This window comes from Apium graveolens, chromosome 6, assembly GCF_009905375.1.
Source record: "Apium graveolens cultivar Ventura chromosome 6, ASM990537v1, whole genome shotgun sequence".
NCBI lineage: Eukaryota > Viridiplantae > Streptophyta > Magnoliopsida > Apiales > Apiaceae > Apium > Apium graveolens.
In genome coordinates, this window is record NC_133652.1 from 294001722 (window position 1) to 294015918 (window position 14197).

The following is a 14197-nucleotide window of genomic DNA, read 5'->3' on the forward strand; positions in this document are numbered from 1 at the left end:
AGCGAACTTCCGGCCGGGACGGAGCAAAAAACGCGGCGCCTAGCGCGAAAGGTTGCTTTACTAAGATTCTAAATCCCCCTTTTCGACGAATCAATGACTTCCTGAAAGAACTGCTTTATTTAGGTAATGAATATTCTTTTCTATCATTATATCAAATATCTTTTATTTTTAAAAATTTTCACTGACTACGCATAGTCCGGAATAAAAAAATTTATGTATTTCGAATTGCTTTGATAGAAAATAGTATGGTATAGAAAAGGGGATTCTTTAGCAAGATAAAGAAGATGAAAAAATTTTTGTTTTTGCTTTGATTTGTTTTGGTTGGTTGTTTTTAGCTTGCTTTTGGTTAATTACCTTTTTAACCATCAACTTTGTGTGGTTCTAAATCAACCACACCTCCTTCCCCCTCATGTCATGCTTATGTCACATTTGTTATGTCATCATCCCTTACTTGCCCTCTGTTATTGGTTGGGTGACATCATCCCCTCTAATCTCTTTGATTAGCTTCCTAATTGTTTGCCTAATGACCTCTGATCTTTATACGGTTCGCTTAACTTTCGTTCTCGTTTCTCGTTTGAGGGATCATACCCGGGATCTTATTACTTGGGTTCCCTTAACCTTTCTCAATACATTATATTCCTTTTATGATCCTCTCTTATAATCCTTGAATTTAAATTTTTTTAATCATGTTTCCTTATACTCAATTCTTTCCGTATCTAGTGGATTTCCGGGAAAAATCAAAGTGTTCGAATTTGGATTCTGACGATCTTTACATACACTTATTTATCGTATAGAGTACTAATAATATCCCAGAAGATCAATAACAGAACCCCTACATAGTGTGGCATGAAAAGTTCTCATTCAGCATCTGCAAAATCACTATTCATAAGGGTTTCAAAAATTTCCAAAAATTGGGGTTATTACATATCTATTCAGAACTGAGAATAGGGAAAACAATACTTGCATAATAGGATCAAAAAATATATCACTTGAACAATAAGTGATGATAGAGATATTTGCATAATAAGATTCAAAATAAATATCACTTGAACAATAAGTGATGATAGGGATACATGCCTTTGGGTTTTTAGCAGTTAGTCACACTCGTAGAACACAATTATCTCAGTCTGTCATCTCAAGGCTTCACCGTCTTTTACTTGGCTAAATTCTGATTTGCTGCTCATGCAATGTTTCAACCCAATATTCCATACTATTCAACTCTTCTTCATTCATAACATCTGGTCTTGATCTTTTTGAAAGACTCAAATCTATAATTAGAAAATATCATTTAAATTGTCTGAGCGATAATTACTCGACGAACGGCGTGTCAAAATCCTATCGTCTACCCATACGATAGCCCACACATAATTACCACAGTCAACAGAAGAATCTTGACCACGTACACACGTAATTCACATAGCACATAACTCATGTATCACATAATTTATATCACACATGCCTCGATTCCTAAAAACATTTGACTCAATACGTTTAAAACTAAAATCGGGTCAAAAATATGACCTTTCAATCAATACGCTACTCAAAATCGATTTACAAAACAAGCGACCTTTCGAAACAAAGGATTTGGGTCTCGAAAGTATTTTTATTGAAAGTGGAATATTTTTCTGAGTCTATTTTCTATGAATAAAGTACGAAAATATAAATCAATTAATAATATTTTTGATTTTTAAATACCAAATATAAATTTTAAAAGCTTAAAAGTATTTTTTAGGAATTATATGAATTAATTATAAATAATTTACATTTTATTTAACTATTTATAAATAAAATTAATTGATCAAATGATTTAATTAATTAATTAAATCCATAAATAATCAATTAAATAAATTATAAATAATCAAATCAAATTAGATTTTTGAAAATAATTAAAAGAGAATAATTTTTGGAATAAAAAATAATTTTAGGTAATTATTAAATAAATAACCAAATTAAATTTGGAAATAAAAAAAATCAGTTTTAGAAATAAAAACTGAATTTTGAATTATTTTTAATAGGGTAAATCTAGAAATAGTTTTTGATTTGAAATTGGATAAAATAAGATCAAAACCGTGTTGCAATTAACCCAAACGGGTCATAACCGGGTCACCCAACCCGGACGGGTTGGGATGACCTCCGGCGACCCCTGCCCAGATTCCGGCGACAGAATTATCTGCCGGCCGCCTCCGTTCAGACCAAAACAGCCGGGTTTCTACCATTTTCGCATCAAAATCAATCATAACTGATCGAGAAACACAACGGGAACAACAACAGCGTAAATCATCATACAAATCGTCGGAATCGACGATCGCCGACTTAACGTCGGCAACACATTCTGGTGAACGTCGAAATCATCAGTTTCTTAACCAACCTCGACGTTCTATACGTCAAAATGAAGCCTACAATTCGTAAAATCTATCCTTTAAAATCAGAATATACAAACAATCACTCATAAACCCAGAAAATTGAATAAAACCAATTAATTAATATGTCTAACTCGACCTATACGAATCTGTACTATAATCACAATGATATTGATATAAATCGATTGCATACATCAAGATAAAGCCATATATAACATCAAAATCATCCAAATATTACTCAAGCAAAAATCCCCTATTCGATTCAAGAACCCTAAAATTTTGAATTGAAAAATTACCAATTGTCGAAACGATTTAATGGTAGATTAAGGAAGAGAAGAACGAATCAAAATCTGATACCAGAATCATCTTCAACTTTCCAGTTGAATTCCCACACTCAATAACACCCCCAAATATGTTCTTGGACTTTCAATTTTATTTCTTGAAATTTTTAATAAAAGTAAATAAAATAAACAATATTTTGTAGCTATTTATATTAATCAGAATACTATACCCCAAAAATTAATTAAGGGTGTTTTATCCCATAACTAATGTAATTAGGCTCAAAAATAATATTTACGGGGAATAATTTTAAAAATGATTAAATACAAAATTTATATCAAAATTCCCCAAAAATTGAGAATAATGAAAAAATGCAGAAATATTAGGTATTTGAAATACGCATAATTTTAAAAATAAAAACATAAATTTTGTGGGCTTTGACGTCCCGGTGGGGGCCCGGTTTGTTTATTTTGAGAAATAGAACCACTTCCTAATTTTAAAAAATCCCGAAAAAAACATAAAATACATTCAAACACACATAAAATGAGATAAAATAATACCTCGACAAAGAAGCAAATATACAATCCCATATAAATACATTTTAAACACGTAACGAGTATCCCGTTGGATCATATCAGATCCAAAAATAGATTACTTAGCCGCTAAGTAACTATAAAAATGATATAATTTAGTAACAGATTTGGATATAATGTAATAATATCCCGTCTTTCAATATTACGGGTTTTGTTGTTTTATCAAAACGATTATTGTATCGAAAATTTTGCGTCGGGACGCGTACGGGTCATACCGTAATCCGGATCGAAAAAGTTATAACACGGAAAATGTTCAGAATATCCAGATTAGGTTTGGAAGGAGTTTTCGGAAGAGTTCCGGTTGTAAAAATACAAAAACGGATGAAGTTGGACGATTCTCGGCTTTATAAAATAGTTTTGTAATTATTCAGAAAATAATTAATAAATCCATAAATCATTATAATATCATATAACAGTCCAAAAATTAACAAAAAATATCACAATATCTATATTTTATTCTGCACATATAAAAATTAGAATACTGAAAGAATATCATATATAAACATCCAAAACATCAACTCCAATTACCAGATAAATCACCAAAAATTCATATAATAATCACATAATCAACTTCAAATAATAATATTAATAATACTGAGAAATGGGATATTACAGATATGAGTAGACATATATATTTATATTAATATCTAAATAAGAGTAAGGATTATTCTTATGTAAATTATATTAATTAGGCTTCAAAATATTTTTTTTATATGATAGTATATATGCTCTTTGATATAAAAAGAAAAGGATGAAGGGAAAAGACATGAACCCTAACTAGCCTCCCTTTTTCTCTCTTCCAAATATAACATATACATAGATTTTTGGGCCAATTGAGGTGTGATCGTTGTTGAACTTTGCCGGCTTGTGACAGATTTTTCTCTTGCTGCAGTATCTAGAAATTAATTTACGGTAGCCCCACAGCATAGGTGGGGCGAGTTTATCTTCAAGAACATTCGTGTCATTTATAAGATTCTTATATAATATTAAACCAACAATATAGATAACCTTTATTTGTTGTTATTGTTAATATTATTATTTCTGAATATTGAATTTGTTTGACCTTCGTGATTTATTTTTCTAATTGATTTTAATTACCTTTCTTAAATTATGATTTATATTGAATATATTTACCCTAACGCGTAATTCAGGATTGTGAATGAAATTATCTTTACTTCTAGTGGTTAACCTTTTGATGGTACTGTACCCACCATTAATTGGGCCACTTATCGATTTCCACAGCCTATTAATCTTTCGGGTATATCTGGCAAGTTCGGTAGGGGTTCTAGTTTTTCTCGATGATAAATCGATGAGACTGTTGCTAATGGTTAAGGTCCAGGGTCGGTGATGCATTATAACCTAAATGTTGTTAATCAAGATAAAGACGATACTATAACAACTTATGTTATGTGCATAGAGAAAGATATAGTGGCAAGGGCTGCAATTCTTGCAGTTATAGTGTACACTTTATTTGATGTTTATTTATCAAAGGCCTATAATGCTAAGTTTTTGTGAAAGGCCTATTTAGACACATAATACTGTCTCAGGAGGTCTAAAAAAGGATACTGTGTATAAGTTCCTTGACTGGAAGCTTATAGACTCTAAGTCCATGACTGAGCAGGTGAATGAATTTTAAATATTATACATACTTTAAAGGAGTTCGATATGATCTTCCTAAAAAGTTTTAGGTGATTTATGTGATTATAAAACTTCTAAAGACCTATAGTGTACAGTTTTATGTGTCTAAACAGGGTCATGTGATACCGGTTATAAGAGGGAGTGTGAAGATAAACATCGTGACAGCTGATCAGAAATGAACGCTAGCTAGTAAGAAAAGTAACAGTAACTCTGAAAATGAAAAAAACAAGGCTAAAACCAAAGATAAAAAAACCATGTTAGTCGTGTACATATAGGTCATTGGAGTAAAGATTATTTTAAAAAAACTGATGTAGTGGCTCAGGAAAATACCGTGATCGGGACTAGAACCATTGTTGTGCCTCTAGCTAATATGATTATTTTTGAAGCACATGCTTCTGCAATCAATGAAGGGTAAGTCCCCTATAAAACTATATTATTATGTATTTATCTTCCGAATGAGTGGTTGATTGATACTGCAGCTAATATGCACATTTGTGCTGATAAAACTCTATTTGTATCTTAACAACTCGCTCATAAAAGGACAGTGACTATGGGAATGCTAATGTTGTATAAGTGTTAGAAATAAGAAACATGCACTTGAAGTTCCCTTATAGCGTGTTCTATCCCTGATTAGAGTCCATCATATTCCTAATATTCGTAGAAATATTATTAGTGGATCTTTTTTAGTTAAGGACGATTTTGAACTTTTTTTGAAGTGTAATAAAGTAGTTACCACTTATATCGGTGTATTCCTTGGAAAAGGTTATTTGTTGGTTGTTTTATTTTTTATTAATGTTGAACCTGTGATTGATGGTTTGGTTAATGAAATTGTTGCTTCTTCTGTTAATTGGGTTGAATCATCTAATTTTTGGCACTCTCGTCTTGGTCATTTAATTTCTGGTTCTCTAATGACTATGATGAATTTAGAGTTGATTCAAAAATATGCAATTAGTAACAACTCTAGGTGTCCACTTCTAAAATCAATAATCACTTCATAATGTTGTAAGTGATTCTAAAATATTAGATTTAGTTCATAGTGAATTTAATGACTTGTTTACTAAAGACAATAAAAGATATTTTATTACCTTTATTGATGATTGTAGTAGGTACTATTATTTTTATTTGCTTAGAAATAAGGATGAGAACTTGATCACTTCATTATGTATAAAAGTCAGTCCTTTTATCATCTAAAAAGGTTCACTCTATATTTCTTGTAGTGAACATAATAGAATATCCTAATTAATTTTTTTTAAAAAGGAAACTAGAATAAAAGAATTTAAATACTTAAACTACATAGTACCCAACAATTAGTTATATCATTATATCATATAATAAAACTTTAAAACTTTTGACTTTTCTTTATCGTCGAAATAGATTCTTGCCATGAGTATTTATAGGTGGAGATAAATACAAATACAGATGTAAAACCTTACAATGAGATGAGCTATTATTCAAATAAAGTTATAATGAAATTTTAAATCAAACCTCATCATGAGAGGCAATATAAATTTTTAAGGATGAAGTGATCTAACTAGACTTTTATGTTTTATAAAGTCATGTAGGTGATTGGTTATTTGGTGCTCAAGAATTGGCATAATTATTTGGTAGTGACATCATTGATGAGTGTCGTACATATTTGTTTTTATCCAATAATATGTGTAATTACTTTATCACAATTCATAATAACATTAAACCACAAAAATTATAGTATCAAGTCACAAAAATTGACCACCAAATACTTCATTTAGCAAATTGAAGAACATTTTACTAATAACATCTTACATTATACTTTTCATTGGAATTTTTAGTATGGATGGGCATGCGATAGATTGACTTAATTTCTAGAAATCTGGTATGCCCATATGCCGAGACAAGCAATTAATTGGTTCCTCAATAATCTACTTGGATTTAACTAAATAACATTAGATAATAATTTGTAAAAGAATAAAGAAATATTTGGTTTTTAATATTAATACTTAAATAGATATCTATTTTTTTAGTTCATAAGATTAAAACATATATAGAATTTCACTTTTATGTTTCATTTTTAATATTTTTGTAGGATTTTGAATTTGTTTATTTTAGATATTTTTATATCTACAACAGTATGGAAATGATATGGGTGAAAAAGATTTAAACTTGATATGGTATGCCCTTTTCCTCCCAAATGTATAAATTGTATTTCTAATGTATAAGATGACCACATAACATTGCATTACATAGTATTTATGTATAAAATAAAATATGGCCTTATCTAACAAAGTATCAAGGAGAAATTGTTGGATTTATTTGTTTAATCTAAACTGTTTTTAAATAAAATGTTTTTATTAGAATTTGTTGGAGTTGTAGTATGTGGCTGAGTCCACGTAGGTGATGGGAGTTTGAAGTAGTAGGATAGTTAGTTTGTTCCTCTTTTATTGGCACCACCTCTGCTGTGTATGCCTTATTTTTATGTATGTAATGGTTACTGTTTAGATTAATCAGAATACTCCATTCTCTCAGAAACATATCTATACAGTCACACTATAAAACAGAAATCAACTATAAAAAATTTTTTAACACTGTAAGAGTCAATCTTTCAACCAGGACAAACAAGGCTCACTTTTAAGAAAATATTCAAGAGTTAAAATTCTTGATAATAACTATGATAATTTATTACAACACTATATATATATATATATTAACATGATTTACTTAAACTAATTATTGTTTTCTTTCTTCACATTCATTGGTGTAATAGTGATTTGGATTTGGGTCTTAATTTGGCAGCATCAACTCTGTAAGAAGTGGCTAGCAACCATTGGGGCTAATCATTTCCCCTTTGTCCTTCCATCCTCATGTGTCATAATCTTCAAAACCTATTAGAAGGATCCAATTTATGAGCAAGTATTTGGCTTATTGTAACAAAGGTGGAAAACACTTGTCCAATTAAATTTGGGATGTAACCATTACCAAATAAAAAAATATTTAATTTTGCATCAATTTATTAAATTGTAAAAAATACCTATCATATACAGTGAATCCTTAATATGTGGAGCATTTTCTTCATTGTTTCACTATAAATACAAACACAAATATATTATGTAAAGATTTTGGAATAAAATATTCACCATTATATTAAAAAGATAAGAAATAGAGGTTAATATTGAAGAAGAAGGTTATCAACTAATTTTTTCTATCCACCTACGAAAAAGTCAATCCAAAATTAATAGACCAATAATGTAATTGGGTTCAAACAACAAACATTAATATAATTAATAATTTTTCTAATACTATATTTGATTTTTTCTATCTCTTGGCTTGTAATTAATTTGTAAAAATGTGGTATAATGAAAGAAAAAAAAATCAAGAATAACATTTTTTGTGAGAACAATCACATCCACTTTCTTTATGTCCATTGTCCATTATAAATAATAACTACCAAATAATTCTATCTAAATTGTCCCATCTCCTTTTTATTGTCCATTATAAACAACTACCAAATAATTCTATCCAAATTCAGATCTCCTTTTTATATGGCCAGGACCAAAGGACACACAGAATCTCTTTTAAATCAATTATTCTCTAGAAATTTGAAAAATATCAACACATACTTGTATGGGTTAAAAAAGATAACTAGACAAAAAATACAACATATCAAATCTTAAAGGTAGGCTAAAAAAAAAGAAAATGTCAATCAATAATAAAAAACAAATATATGGAGATATAACGTAGTCACTCACAAAAATATACATGGGCACTTGTGTGTTTATGTATGATGGCATCTGAATTACGAACTTCATGTAACTTACACATGTGTCTCCTTTAATATAGTGAAATAAACCTTCTAATTTTAAAAGACAAAAGGGGTGGCTTTAGCCTTTTCCCTATGTTCAATACTCATATAACATTTATTTTAGATATCATAAAACTATAAGACCACATAAGGGAGATGTTGTAAATACATGACTAGTGGTGTATGGTTATAAACTAAATAATGAAGATTCTAGAATGTACTAGTAGGGGAGGTTTTGTTTTTAAAAAATTTACATACAAGTTTATAGAATGGACTAGAAATACTAATTCATCTTATTATCTTGAGGGGCTGCTACCCAAAATGCTTTTTTCTTGGACTCTTGTTTGTCTTGGGGCTGGGCCTTCCGTTAAAGTGTATATTTCTTTGGCATTATTGTTATTATTTTTTATACTATAAGAAGACTTGTTGATCTCTTAATCATTGTGAATCATACTAAATAAATCAAAACACAGTAAATGTTTCTTTTCTCATTCAATTTGATCTATAAATGGTATAAGATATATGTTAAAAATTATCTATAAATTTACAAAAATAAACATTCCTTTAGTTTTTTAAATGTATAAGATATCTCTTAGAAACAACTAAGAAATTTTTTAAGAACTCTTTGTTTATAGTTTGTCAATAACTTCTATTTGAAATATTAAAATTTATTTTGACTAATGTGATTTTAGCTCTTTATTAAGAACTCTGTAGTACCAAAACTAAACTTCACACACTTTTGTATAAGTAAATCTGGAGAAGTTTAATAAACGAAAAACAATTTTTATTGATGTCTAATTTTCTAATAATACATTCTAACGTAAACTTATAAAATAGAAAACTACTAATAAAATAGAAACCACTACTCCTGAAAATACTCCATGTCTCCTACTTCCTAAAAACTCTCGTATCAATGTTGTAACAACAAACGACTAAGTCATACAGCCTTGTATATGCTTCACCATCGGTATTTATTAAAAACAAATACGCTTAGATTAAGACAACTACCAACATACCATCCCCTAATCTAAGCCAGTATCTGCAGATTCTTCATGCCCAACATATCACACATTTTCTGAAATTTACAGTAGATAATGCCTTGGTAAGAACGTCTACCCGCTGCTCCTCTGTACGCACATATTTTATTTCAATCTCACCTCGTTCCACACACTCACGAATAAAGTGATATCGTATATTGATATGTTTACTCCTCCCATGAAATACCCGATTTTTAGAAAGATTTATTGCAGACCTGTTGTCTACATATATCACCACTGGTTGCTGCTTCATATCCATTATTTTGATCACCAATACTACGTCTATCCTCTATATTGCCTACGAGATCACTATCAGAATTGCCTGATAGTAGAAAATTTTTGGTTCCCTTTGCTTATACCAGTCCAAACTCCATGGTTCCTTTAATGTATCGCAAAATTTGCTTAACAATACCTAGACGAAGCTCTGTAGGACATTCGATGTAGCGAATAATAATGCCAACTACATAGGCAATGTCAGGTCACGTGTGCACCAAATACCTCAGCCCTCTGACCATGCTCTTGTATTGAGTTGGGTTAATAGCCTTTCCCTCTACATCCTTGTTTAGCTGAACATTTCCTTCCATTGGGTATTTGGCCGGATTACAGTCACACATACTAGCCTTCTCAAGTAATTTCCGAGCATATGCAGTTTGTTTGAGCTCAATATATTCTCCTTTCTATTTAACTTTGATACCCAAATAGTGAGATAACTTACCCAAATCACTTATGTCAAACTCTTTGTTCATTTGCTTCTTAAAACTTTCAATTAATGAAACATTCATTCCTGTGATCAGTAAATCATCGACATAAACGCCAATAATTAACACCTCATCTCCTTCTCTTTTGGTGTACACAATGCTCATAGGGACATTTTTCAAACCCCAGGCTTATGAGATACTTACCGAGTCGATCATACCATGCACGTGGTGCCTGACGTAATCCGTAAAGAGCCTTCACCAATTTGTAAACCAAATGTTCTCTGTTTTTCTTTACGAATCCTTCAGGTTGAGACACAAAAACTGTCTCTTGCAACTCTCCATTTAGCTTGAATACCCATTTCAAACCCATAGGTTTATGTCCAGACAACAACTCTACCAGATTCCAAGTCTTATTTCTTTCAATGGAGTCTATTTCTTCTTTCATGGCTTGTTTCCAGGCATCATCAACAGCTGTTTCTTTGTTGTTTGAAAGTTCATTTATCCATGCCAATATCAGCTCACTCTCAGCTTCAACCTCCTCTATTTCATTATAAATATCGCTAAGCAACCGGAAATTTCTGGGTTCACTGCTAGTACTACTTTTTTACTTCCCTGACTACTCTCCCCCATTTTCGAAATTGCATCTACCAAGGAATTAGAACTGAAACTCCCTACATTTCCTGTGTTGAAGCTCCCTGCATTTCCTGTTGTACCTGCATTCATATTATCCCCTTTACTGAATTCAGTTAAGCCCGTGTTCAGGACATCAAAAGTATCTCGAACGCTTTGACTCTGGCTTGTCTGCATTTGGTCACCCCAATTTCAGGCTTTTTTTCTTCAAAGATTACATCTTTGCTGATATGTATAGCCCTAGACACTGGATCAAATAATCCATACCCTTTTGTTCCCGGTTCTCTACCCAGATGAACAACGATTTTGTTTCTATCACTGAGTTTAGTTGTGTGCATATATGGAAATTTCATGTGTGCAACACAACCAAAGACTTTAACATGTCTAATATCTGGCTTATCCCCCCGTCCAAGCTTTATACGGTGTCTACCCTAAGAGTGCACGGGCGGGTAAGCGATTTAAAATGTACACTGAGTGTCTTGCAGCTTCTCCCCATAATTCACATAGCATTTTCATGGATTTAAGAAAGCTCCTGGCCATTTACACGACCGTCCTATTTCTACGCTCTACCACTCCATTTTGTTGTGGAGATAGGGTGTATTATATTGTCTATAAATCCCCGCATCTTCACAGAATTTCTTGAACTCATTAGACAAAAAATCTCCACCTCTATCCGTACGAAGTGTTTTGATTCTTTTCTCTAAATCCTTTCTACCACATTTTGAATTTCTTAAGGCATCCAGTGCTTCGTTTTTAGTTTTCAGCATGTAATTTTTCTGATGAAGTCATCAACCAACAATAAGAAGTATCTATTACCTCCCTTTGTTTCAGGAGAAATTGACCCACAGAGGTCACCGTGAATTAATTCTAAAACCTCTTTAGAATGAAATTCAGCTTGGTGAGGAACAGACATCCTGGTCTGTTTAGCCATTAAGCATCCGGTACACACCTCACTAGGTTGGATAAAATCTGGAAAATCTCGTGCCATCTTGTTCACAAACATTAAGTTCATAGCCTGGAAGTTAACATGGCCAAGACGAGAGTGCCATAGCCATGTGGACTCTTTTCGGCTTGTCATTAAGCACATTGGACCTGCAGATTTAATAACGACTCTGTACAGCCTATTTTCTTAGCGCTTAACTTTTATAATCAAACGACCACTGACATCATAAACCCATAAAAACATATTCTTGAGTACTACTTTATTTCCGCCTTCTTATAACTGACCCAGTGATATGATATTATTGCATAAATCAGGAATAAAATATACCTCTTTGAAGATTAATTCCTCCCCATTATTATACTGAAATGCAACCGAGCCATTTCCGTTTAAATCTACTATTGAACCATCTCCAAATCTTACTCGTCCTGTCACGTTCTCGTCCAAAGTTTTGAATTTTGATCAATAACCCGTCATGTGATTACTAGCTCCATTGTCCAAGTAACAAATGTCAGAATTCCCCCGTTTAAACCACTCAGATTCAATGAAGGTGTTACTTCTCCTTCGTTCAACAAGAGTTTTTCGTTGTCTTTATTTTCTGCAACACTTTGTACCTTCAACAGAGCAGGCACATCGTCTTGTACCTGGGTGAGATTAACTTCTGATTTTTACTCCTTCTCACATTCACGCTTGGGCTTACGACATTCTATAGCGAAATGTCCATATACACCACAATTGAAACACCGAACTTTGCTTCTGTCACGCCTTGGGCATGATCCACTACCTTGATTCTTTGTGCCCGGAGACAGTTCTTATTTTCCTGATTTCTTTACCCACTCATCCCTCGTGAGGAGTAGTTGTCCTTCGTTGCCTTCCATTTTCCTCCATTCCTCTTCAGTTAGTAGTTGTTGACCACCACTGGATTCACTTTGCCCACGCATCCTCTCCTCCTGTGCTTGAGGGATCCCACTACCTCCTGAATAGTCATGGTGTCTAAGTTCCCAAACTGCTCTATCGTTGACATAATTTGTAAATTTTTGATGGAACAACTCTGAATAACTTCTTCATAACGTATCCTTATCCACTATTTCTCCAAGAGTACATATGTTCGTCACCATACCGTTTAGCTTCATGCAAAAGTCATCAATCAGTTCCATTTCTTTCATGCTCAGGAATTCAAATTCAGCCTTCAGTGTCTGTATCCTACCATTCTTAATCCGATAAACGCCTAAACACATGGTTTTCACATCCTCCCAGGCTTCTTTGGTCATCTCCTTATCAGCAATTATCAACAAGATGTCCTCAGGATTCCCTGGTATATTGCAGTCAGTACCTTCTTGTCTGTCTTGTCCTCAATGGTGCCTTTCGGATATGTAGGCTCGATTTCTACCCATATGCCATGTGCTTTCATGTAAACTTTCATTTTAAGGGACCGAGCGGTATAGTTACTCTTTGTAGCATTGGATAGGTAAGGCCAACTGAATTCTCTTTGCTCTTCTGCGTCTCTATAGTAGTTGTTGTTTTGGCATGTACTTGGGCATATAGCTCCGATACCAAATGTAGTACCAAAACTAAACCTCACACACTTTTGTATAAGTAAATCTGGAGAAGTTTAAGAAACGAAAAACAATCCACTGAATTCAGTGGTGGTCAGTTACGTGACAGGACGAGTAAGATTTGGAGATGGTTCAACAGTAGATTAAAAGGAAAGGGCTCGGTTGCATTTCAGTGTAATAATGGGGAGGAATATTCAAAGTGGTATATTTTAAATGTAGTACCAAAACTAATCCACATACACTTTTGTATTTAAATTTGGAGAAGTTTAAGAAATGAAAAACAATTTTTATTGATATCTAATTTTCTACTAATACATTCTAACATAAACTTTAAAATAGAAAACTACTAACAAAATAGAAACCACTACTCCTGAAAATACTCCTGGTCTCCTACTTCCTAAAAACTCTCCTCACAATGCTCAACAACAAATGACTAAGTCATAAGCCTTCTATATGATTTGCCATCTTTATTATTAAAAACAAATACACTTAGATTAAGAACTACCAACAAACTCAACCCTTTTAAAAAGATTACTTCAAGAAAATATTTTCACAAAGTTTTCTTGGCTTATCGTTTTCATTATATTATGTTTGCACTCTTTACAAACTAGAAAAACTTAATTTTAACGAAATGCATTAACACAAAGTAACAAATTAATTAGGGCTTCTATTTTATGTAATAGGCCAAACC